The 10,095-nt window shown below is 39.1% G+C and overlaps 1 protein-coding gene across 1 annotated transcript in view; it reads right to left on the reverse strand.

Annotated features, from left to right (window-relative positions):
• Positions 1-6,605: 6,605 nt before the first annotated feature.
• The window catches only part of ube3d (ubiquitin protein ligase E3D), a 27,799-nt gene continuing 24,309 nt past the window's right edge, over positions 6,606-10,095 (reverse strand). Inside the window, exon 10 of the mRNA XM_044208625.1 lies at positions 6,606-10,095. This exon is cut by the window's right edge and continues 4,735 nt beyond it. The gene's annotated coding sequence lies outside the window, so the exon portion shown is untranslated.

Genomic DNA, 10,095 nt, shown 5'->3' on the forward strand with positions numbered 1-10,095 from the left:
CATTGAATTTTCTGTTTCATATCAGATTATTTACCTTTTTGAGGCGTTTTTACCAAACCATCACTTACTTTTTTCCGTCTTTGTAAAACATTCCTAATGTATTGGAATTTCATTCATTCATCATTCATCATTCTATTCTGATTTGCTTAGAACTTCTATCCCTGTGTGCACTGAAGTGATAGTGAGCAGCTGTAACAAAAGAGTTTCCCCTTGGGGATCAATAAAGTATTTCTGATTCCGATTCTGATTCTGATACTTGATTTAAGGTTCAGAAGTCAATCTTGACCTTGGAAATAGTCGAGAAAATCTCACCGCAAGGTCCATTTGGTAATTGTGTTTTGAGCTTTCAGTCACATTAACATGATCAGCTTTTAGGCCAACATGCACGAGAAGTCCTTAGAGAGCTCAGAAATTTCAACATCTGCAATTCCATTACTTGAACTTGGCAAACTCTGTTTGCTGATGAAGATCATGTCACATGATCGAAACCTCCAGAATGGCCATGACTTTGACTGTGTTGATACACAGTTGTATGCTGTTGGTTGAATTCTTTGTATAGTTCAGTCACGCTCTTCTCTTCATCATGTCTCTCTTTAAGAAAGACTCCAGGGGTTAACGCGCTAAAAAAGTTAGCTTAAGTCATAAACAAAGGCATGCCAAGTGGGACACCGGTGTCGTTTTTCTTTTTGTAAATCCAGCCCCTCTCAGCAACAGGCATTTCCACTTTAACATGTTAACATTTCCGTGTAGACCTGCTCCAACCTAAACACCACTTGAGATGTGTGTGTGTGTCTGTACATTTCTTCTCCCTTTTCTAAGCATTTAAGAAGGAGCCACAACCACAAGCAAGAGTTAATCCCCCCCCCCCCATAATGTCCGAATAAACCGTGACAGATTTTTGCCATCTGGTAAAGTTAGAAGGGTTCTTATGTAATCTGAGGTGTGTAGTACTGTACCTCAGAGATAGAGCGAGAGAAATAAAACAGATTTAGAGAAGAGAATCACTGTAGGAAAATACTGTAGCTTCAGGTCTGTACGGAAAATTGTCTTGGTTGCTTTCTGTTCTTTGTGTGCACTTTCTTTCCAATTTTGTAGTGTGAAGTGTAATGAAAAATTGAAGACAACCGGAGTGGAAAGAATTTAATCATATTCTGTAACCCAGTATTGTATTATCACACTGAGTTCTGAGCACTTTTGTTTGCATAGTGTGTGCATTTTCTCAAAGTGCTGTAGAGGAGATGATCAATAACTAATCAACCAGAATGTCAAATATGTTGCAAACTAAAAATGAAAAAGTTTTGCAAAAGAAGTACAGCAGTGTGAGCGGGATTTGCTTGGGGAAGCACTTTAACAATCTTGATGGTATATTTAGTACACCCTGGTAGTCCTCTTGGTGGTTGTTATGCGAGGGCGTATGGTCAGCAGGGAACAATATTAAACGCTTGGTAATATGATGTAGATCAGCGGAGGGTGTCACAGTGAGTAATGACCTCAGCAACACAACAGCAAGGCACCGGGAGCAGAGACAGCCAAGAGGAGCTCGATCATGCCGCCCTGCAATGCTTTTACAAGGTCATGTGGTGCAAAAGCCCTATTTAAAAACATGTAGTTTTTCCTCTCCAAATTAGAATGCTCGGCAGGCCTTGAAGAAATAGTGTAACAAGGTCCACACAGAATATGAAAGGTGCCTGCCATTAATCTGTTGGTACAAGAGGTGTTAAAGTGGTTCAACTCCTCTGGCTACAGCTCTTACAGAGGAAATAGGAATTTGTTATGTTGCCTCAAATGATCAGATTTTTCACAGCTCTTTACACACAGCAGCCAGTTCGGAATACCTGCTCCTCCCTGGTCTTGTATACTTAGTTTAGAAATACAGTTTCTTCTTCTCTTCATGACTACTACAGCTGATTTTACAAATGTATTCTGGATTATGCCATCTAAGGGGAAGGTTCAGGCAGAGCACTATTGAAACCCCACCTTGTCGTGGGGCCCCCAACTGATTAAATGTAGTGTGTATGTATGTATGTATGTATGTAGTACAAAAGTAAAAAATATAACTAAATACATCAATAAATTACACTGTTAAATAATTTAAATGGAGTGTGAAGAGAAATACAAGCTCTTTTACTTTAACCTTCAATCAATTGGTTAGAAAAGAAAAAAGCTTCTTTTTTATAAAAGTAAAATAAATTAAAACGTAATACTCTTACTAGCTCATCTTATTTTTCGGCTCCTTAGATTTACCTAGTCTTTGGACTTGGCAAACATTGAATCATCCAATAACCATTTTCATCACCGTATTTCCAAATTTCTTATGCATACTGCATACTGCTGTGGCATCACTACATAAAATCTTAGCATTTTAGCCAGCAAGCTAACAATAACAAACTTAGCTAGCTAATGCCACTTAGAACTTTCTAATTTAGTTCATTTGACATTATGAGAAAGGAGACATTCAATCACACACATCTACAAAATGTTGACAATAACACAACAGAGTCCAAGACTTGAAGACAAGAGAGACGTGCATTTAAAGATGAAGATAACGTTATGAGGATGTAAGCATGGTGTCCGTGAACTTACAAGTAGTGTTAGCTAGGTAACTTTGTGCGTGTTAGCTTGCCTGCTAAAATATGCATTAACTATGGTTACAAGAGTTAACAGTGATGCTTCAGCAGTATGCCGTGCAATATATGATGTAGTATATGATGATTAACATTACCTGCATTGGTTGGTGTAGTTTTATAAAAGAGAGTTAACCTCAGCTGGTAGCTAACTGAAAAGGCTGACTGAAAGGGCAACCAATCATTGCCCTGGACATGCTTTTTTAACTGTCAAAGAAAAAGTATAAAGTTTTATAATTATTTTTACACTCCATTTTAATTATTTAACTAACAGTATTATTTATCGATGTATTCAGTTATATTTTTGGATTGTCTGATAACCTTTTACAACATTTTGTCTGTTTCAGGGGTCTATACCTTTTTAGCTTTATATCCAAGACCTCAAATGGAGCCCTCTCTCCCGGGAGCCTCAGTGAATGTGAAAATACGTTCACATTTCTCCAGTTACAATCTCGGCCCCCAGTTGTCAAGTACGTCGTTCCGCCCCTTTGCGCTCCATCTTGTCATTTTCTATTCTCTGTATGAAATGAGAGGAGTCTCCATGCCAGCAAAGCAGTCTGGCAGCAGCGCTGGAGAATAATGAAATAGGCTTCAGATACAGGTTCAGACAGCCCCCCGACAGATGAAATGCAATATTCTTAAAGTGCTGTGTAACATGAGCATCATATGTAGATATCAGATAGTACTTGACGATACCTCTATTACCGTCCACAAGCCAACGCTTTGGGCAATTAGGATCTCTCCGGTTACCCCTCTGTACATGAGCCAATCCAAGATGAGAAGGATAAAAACTCAATTAGCTTTTGTAAGGTGCCGCTCACTCTACATACAGGCTCACATATTCCATATTTTCTTTGTAAGATCAAACCCCAGATTAAGACCTTTCTCATTGGTTCACTACTTGGCATTTTGAGTTTAAAATCCACTTTCTCCTGATAAAACCAAATTCTTGCAATTCACTGGAGTATACAAAAAGTGCAGCTCAAGAGGGATTAATCTATCATGCTCTTTCGCAAATCCCTGTAAAAATGTGGGGATAAACATGAACCGAAAATTTGATCTGACAACTGGCCCTGTGGTTTAGGGGTCCATGAGTGGGCAAAAAATAGGTGCCGATTCGGTAACTACAAAGGTATGTGGTGAAGTCGCTGCATTCTTAGTTTTCAGAATGGATGAAGTGAGACAAACTGTGCCATTTCTCCTGATACTTTCTCCCTCTCTTTATCTTTTTCTCAACTTCTATTTTGTCTTCCCTGAGACACCGTTAGTGAAAGACTCATTTATTTCAAATTAATCCTTGTAAATCAAAAATATCTGGATTACAGCCAAAGTAGAAAAAGTTATGAAATGATGGGGTATTGTTACTCCACAAATATCTCTTTGATTTGATGGAGTATGTAGATTAAAGGAATGAGGTGAGCTCTGTGTTAATGTTCCTTTCTGCTCTATTCCAGCCAGGTCTCTTTCAGTTTGGCCATACAGTGTGACCCGCTAGACCCGCAGTCATCTAATAAAGATCTCTTGGCCGTCTCAAAACCCATTTTGTTCTTTGGCCTTTGAATTTGTATGCAATGAAGCTACTGTAAGAGCACGCTTGGTTACTAATGTGTGTTTAACCCCACTTATTTTGAGATCACAATGTACTTTTCTCCCAATCTTGAAACACAAAACTTTGTCCTCTCTTAATCATCAATCATTGCATTTTTCATTCCCACATAGTTAAAAAATGTAATCTTTTAGAAATCATCATGTAATTTTATTATTGTTATTATTATTATTGCTGAAATATCTGCCTGTGTTGTATGTATGTTGTATCTGAGTAAAGTACACTTTAAATGTATTGATCACTGATTTATCCAACAGACTGAATTTCACTTTCATCTGTCTACACATTAGTTGCACTATTAGCTTTACTAGGAATGCCTCTCAAAAAGGCAATCTTTGAAAAATGTGAGCGTGGCAAAAGCAGTCATATGTTATTTTAATATAACAAGATAATAAAATGGTTAACTTGAAATAAGAGGACGAAAAACCTGTGCGCATCGACGGCTTTACACAGAGCTCAAAGATTTTCATATATTCGCTGGCTGAATCCATATGTCAGCTGTTTTATTAGCAGGTGCAGACAGGAAACATGGAGGGTCAGAGAGATGTAACAAAGGTCCCCAGCCAAAACCGTACCAAGGACACATTGTATTATTTTTGCACGTCTCCCCCCCCCCACCCCGAGTTTGGTTTGTCTGCTCTGGGCTACTTTAGAAACATGGTGGTGCAACATGGCGACCTCTGTGGAAGGGGACCCTCTCCCTCTGTAGATAAAAACGGCTTATTCTAAGGTAATGAAAACGCAACGATTCTTATTTTCAGGTGATTATACACTAATGAAAATATACTTAATCAATAAATAAATATTATATTCCATTTCTGCCAATAGCTCCTTCTAAATGTTACACACTGGACCTTTAAGTAAAGGATAGGAATACTTCTCCCATCACTGTCAAGAAGTGACATCATTACAACAATTTGTGACCTATAACAGAAATTCTTTCCCTAATCGTGATCTTAACACAACTCTTTTTGTAATCATCTATAAAACATGACAAAACATTTCTTGATATCTCAACATAAGATCTTCTTAAGGCTTAAGACAATTTGGGTAAAAACTCTAAAGTTACTATATCCATTCGTGATGTCTGAATACATAACCTGACTGAATATATAAAATGTGTTATGTGTATTATGTACATGTATAATAATACAATGATGGCGTTTCAATGCTTGTGCAACCATGTATTTGGTTGCTTTGAAATTGCTTTATGAATAAACTTTCTGAAAATCAAGTGCTGCAGATTGCGAGCAAATTTACCTTCACAGACATCAGGTAAGCTCCAACTTTAATTAGTGAGGGAGAGACTATAGACACACCTCGTGCGTGTGTGTGTGTGTGTGTGTGCATGTGCACAAAGTCAAGCAGACAGCTGCTGTGGAGAAATTAAACGCTTCCTCCTTGTGCCCATTAACAGAGTTTTCAAACATCCTCCCCTCATCAGCAGTGATCCTGAACAAGGCTGGCAGGGTTGCAGGCAGGCCAAGGCCACAGGCAATAATGCTGTGGTACACTGGTGTTACAAAGAGGAGTGTAAAATGTTAATGACAACAGATCGGCTGTGCATGCACACACGCTGTAATCACATCATCGTCCCTATTGGCCAGTTATGTTTCGTGGAATTAAACTCCAAAACAGCTGATTACTTTTCTTCACTCAAAAAATGTTTTTAAAAGTATGCAGATCGGTTAAAAGGAGCCTATGTGAGGTTTGCTGAACAGCAGTGAAACAAGCACAAGTAGAGAAAAATCATAAAATCAGCTTACTAACTCAGTAATGTCAGTTACACGACACAATCTATCTAAAGTTTGCTAACATTAGCCACCATTAGCTACTGGTCAAACCAGACCAAGCACAGCTGTGGCAGCAAAACCCCTAAATGTATTGAATTGAACAAGGGTGTGTTTTAGTGCTTATAAATTCAGCTTTTCACTTGTAAGAGGAAGAATATGTTATTTTTTCTTTCAAAAGTGATATAGTGCCACTAGTTTAGTTTAGGTAAGTAAACCATCTTTGGTTTTTGTTAAGCAACTAAAATGACTTGGTTAAAGGGGTATTCCAACGATTTAGTATTGCACTTCCATAAAGTTCAGGGACGTACGAGAGACAGATTAAAAAAGAATGGTAAAAAATGACGCAACAGGGGACGGGATATCTTGACATTTAGTCCCTAGAAGCTCCCAAAACCTGGGATCCTATAATTCCCATAAGGCAACTCTTTATGGTTAGTGTAAATGCCATTGTCATTCAAACTCCACACTGCCAGTTTGTAAATCAGGCTTTCTTTTATACATTTGTAGTCTCTAAGCCCAGACCGTGCAATGTTGTAATACTTTAGGCTTGCATTGTCCAACAAAACCCACTGCTCAAACATGTACCGCAATATACTTCTTTATTCTTATCACCACACATTTCTCATACCATTTCTCTGTTTGTGCTGGTAGCCGGGATGGACAATAGTCAGACACTAGCAATAGCAGGCAGTACTACAACGAGTGAAAAAGGACATAAAACATTTTAGAACATTCAACAGTACCATAACAACCTTGATGACATCATTTGGGTTACAGAGCCAAAGAGGACATTATACAACTGTTTGAATAGTACTTCCTATAAGTAGTAAATTGAATTTGACATGTTAAATCAGTGGATTGTCCCTTTACTCCTGAGCAAGGTCTTGGTCAAGATTAGATAAGCAAAAATATTACATGTTTGTAAATTAAGGGAAATTTAACCTTGACTTCACTATTTCCATATGAAATTTCTACTTCACATAAGTCTTTGTGGGTGGGGAAACACATTTCTCCAACTTTCTGAGTACGATACTTTTAATCAATGTGATAAAATGATCATTTTACAAAAATGTGCAGAAGCAACAGTATGATACTGCTAAGAGTGACAGTTAAAATTAGTGTGTGGTAATTACAAAGACGTCACTGGTGAAATGTCCCCGCTAACTCCTGCAGATAATAAGATACATGGCAATTAAAGCCGAAAAATAAAGAAGTGCCTGTCTCTCCCTCCCTCTTTCCTCTGCAAAAATTACATTAACGCTGGATATCGTGACCATGATTCATTCGCCACATACAGTACAGCACAGTGCAGCACAGTACAACACATGTAGCCTTCAGCAAATTACAGTGAATCATTTCTTAACTTTGTTACAGAGGCTATTAAAGTCGACACAATGCGTTGACAGATCTGCAGCCAGAAGCATCGTGAGGACTGACTCTGTCATATATGAGAAGCAGTGGTGACAAGTCCAACATTTAGGTTTTAACACATAAATATCAAGCCTTGTTTCCAGACGGTTAGTGAAATTGCACACAAAATAAAGCAAAGACACGCCCCGTGCACAAAATGTGGGATTACTCGAAGGAGGTGAAACTAGAAGAGCTCATTTAGAAATAGCTCAGTGAAAAGTAAGGGTGTTCAAGAAATTCTCTTCTGTGATGGCTGAAAGTTTCTGTATTCAACCATTAATAACGCCTTGCCAAAAAATGTTTCCCTACTTATCCCTAATGGTTTCTTGCTGTTTCATTAGTTTTGAAATATCCATCACTGAAACCTCTCCCACCACCCCAGAACAATTAAGGTGAGTAATACTGAAAGAAGACAAGGAAATGGATGGAAAGAAAAAAGATTATGGTCCTTTTTTCTCTCTGAGCTGTCAGAAGACATTGCAGCAGAAAAGGGAAGGGGCACTTTGACAAGAAAGTAGATGAGATGATGCTCTCAACTTGTCAAAACGTCCTCCCCTCCACCTGTCGCCTCTGTGGGATAGCGAGGGTCTTTGTTCTGACTCAGCGACAAACCCATCTCTGAATAAAGGCTTCTGTCTAATATAACAAGCTGCCTTGGAGACCTGCATGCGGAGGGAACTATAATTTGGGAGCAGCTCCAGGAAATGGGACTCTCGCACCTCAAAACATTAATGCCTCAGAGACTCATAATGTGCACAGTCCTGGAACCATTCAGAAAACTGGACTCGGACTCATCACAATGAATCCCATCTAAAGATAGATTCATGGAAATATATTGGAACAGACAAAAGGCCTCTCTTTGGCAAGAGGCAATGGGTAACACACAAACTGGCATGCACACAGAAACCGTGGAAACCGTCCTTATTGGCCAGTGGGAATATGTCTCTGCCTATTATTCACTTTTGTTCTAGGTTTCCACTTTTCTTGGGTTTATCATGTGAAGGATGTGTTGCTGTAGGGTTCTAGGGTCACAAACAGAAGGCCTCTTTATCCTGTGGGCTACAATCAGCTCCTCCTTTGAAGCTCCTGGAGAAAGAGAGGGGCAGGACAGGAGAGAAATGTGCTGAGCAATTTTGCGCCCTAGTCACTTTTCTCTTGCTGGCTGCAGTTTTTCTTGTGTTCTAGAAATGCTGGAATGATGGACCCTCCAATTTTATCCACAGTATACATTTACATTTGGAGAAATTGTAAATTGTTCATGTATTGTCATTGTTTTTAGCTAGTGTTTCTAGCTCTTTAGATGGCGGTGCTGTTGGTCCACCACTTTGGTCCAGACTGAAATAGCCCGACAACTATTGAATGGATTGCCATTAAACTCCATACAGACATTCATGTCCCCCTGAGGATGAATTGTAATAACTTTGGTGTTCCTGACTTTTCACCTAGTGCTGTCATCTGGTGAAAATTTTAATTTGTCCAGTGCTTACCTGCATAACTAGTGACATTCCCTTCAGTGTCAGCTGCAAGTTGTTTAGTGCTAATTAGCAAATGTTAGCATGCTAACATGCTAAAATAGGATGCTGAATATGAAAACATCATACCTACTAACATTAGCGTGTTAGCATTGCCATTGCTAGCATCTTAGCATGCTGACGTTAGTATTTAACTCGAAGCACCGCTAGGTTTAAGTACAGCCTCACAGAGCTGCTAGCATGGCTGCGAGACTCTCACCATGTGTTGCGACAGAACACAAGGCAAAGGTGGCATGATTGCATACAAAGTCAATGGAAAGATACAAGTGGGTGCAAATTTGCCTGTGACAGTGCGAACGGAGGCAAAGATGATACGGTGTGAGTTGAAAATGTTTCATCTTGAGCTAAGAATTTGCACTTATCCCATGGCTTTATGAATCTTTTTCATAATGTCTGTGAAGGTCCATTAGCTGTTTGGGGCAAATTAACAGAGACTGCGCAAAAAATTTGCTTCACTTTCTGTCTGAACACACCTTTAGTATTGTTTTGATCTGGGCATTTTAAACACAATGCTCAGGTCATTGTAGTTGTTGTAATTCTGAACAACTGGACACAGATTTCTGATGATGTATCTTTGTGAAGATCTAAGTAACCTCTACTTCTACAAGAGAAATATACAGCTTATCTGTATCTTGATATTACCACAAGATATATACTGTTTATATACTTCGCTCTTCATCCGAAGGTCCAAAACGGCAATAGCCACACCACAGCTGCAGTGGATACACCCATGAGGCATGCAGAGGAGACATGAGTCTGGGTAGACTGAACCATTTGTCTTAGCCGTGAGTGCTGACAGATTGCCCTGTCGTTAACATCCCCCTCCCTGTCTCTTCCTGTTCCCAATTCTATCCGTCCCTCATTTAGATCCTCCCTGAAGCAGCAGTACAGCAGTCCATATAGCTGTCATCTCATTCATGGGACACAGCTGAATGTTCTAAATAGTTAGAAGATCTCCATTTTGGAACAAAAGTCTGTAATCTGCCAGTTGTCGTCTATTGCATTGCGTCATCAGCCACTGGCTACCTCATAAAAAGTAATATTTATTTTTTTTCCATTTATTTTATGCCCAGCTTCTACCTGTAAAAAATGTTTTGTTCATTTCGATTCACTGAATGCAAGCCCACACA

The sequence above is a fragment of the Siniperca chuatsi genome, linkage group LG9 (genome assembly GCF_020085105.1).
Source record: "Siniperca chuatsi isolate FFG_IHB_CAS linkage group LG9, ASM2008510v1, whole genome shotgun sequence".
NCBI classification, from domain to species: domain Eukaryota; kingdom Metazoa; phylum Chordata; class Actinopteri; order Centrarchiformes; family Sinipercidae; genus Siniperca; species Siniperca chuatsi.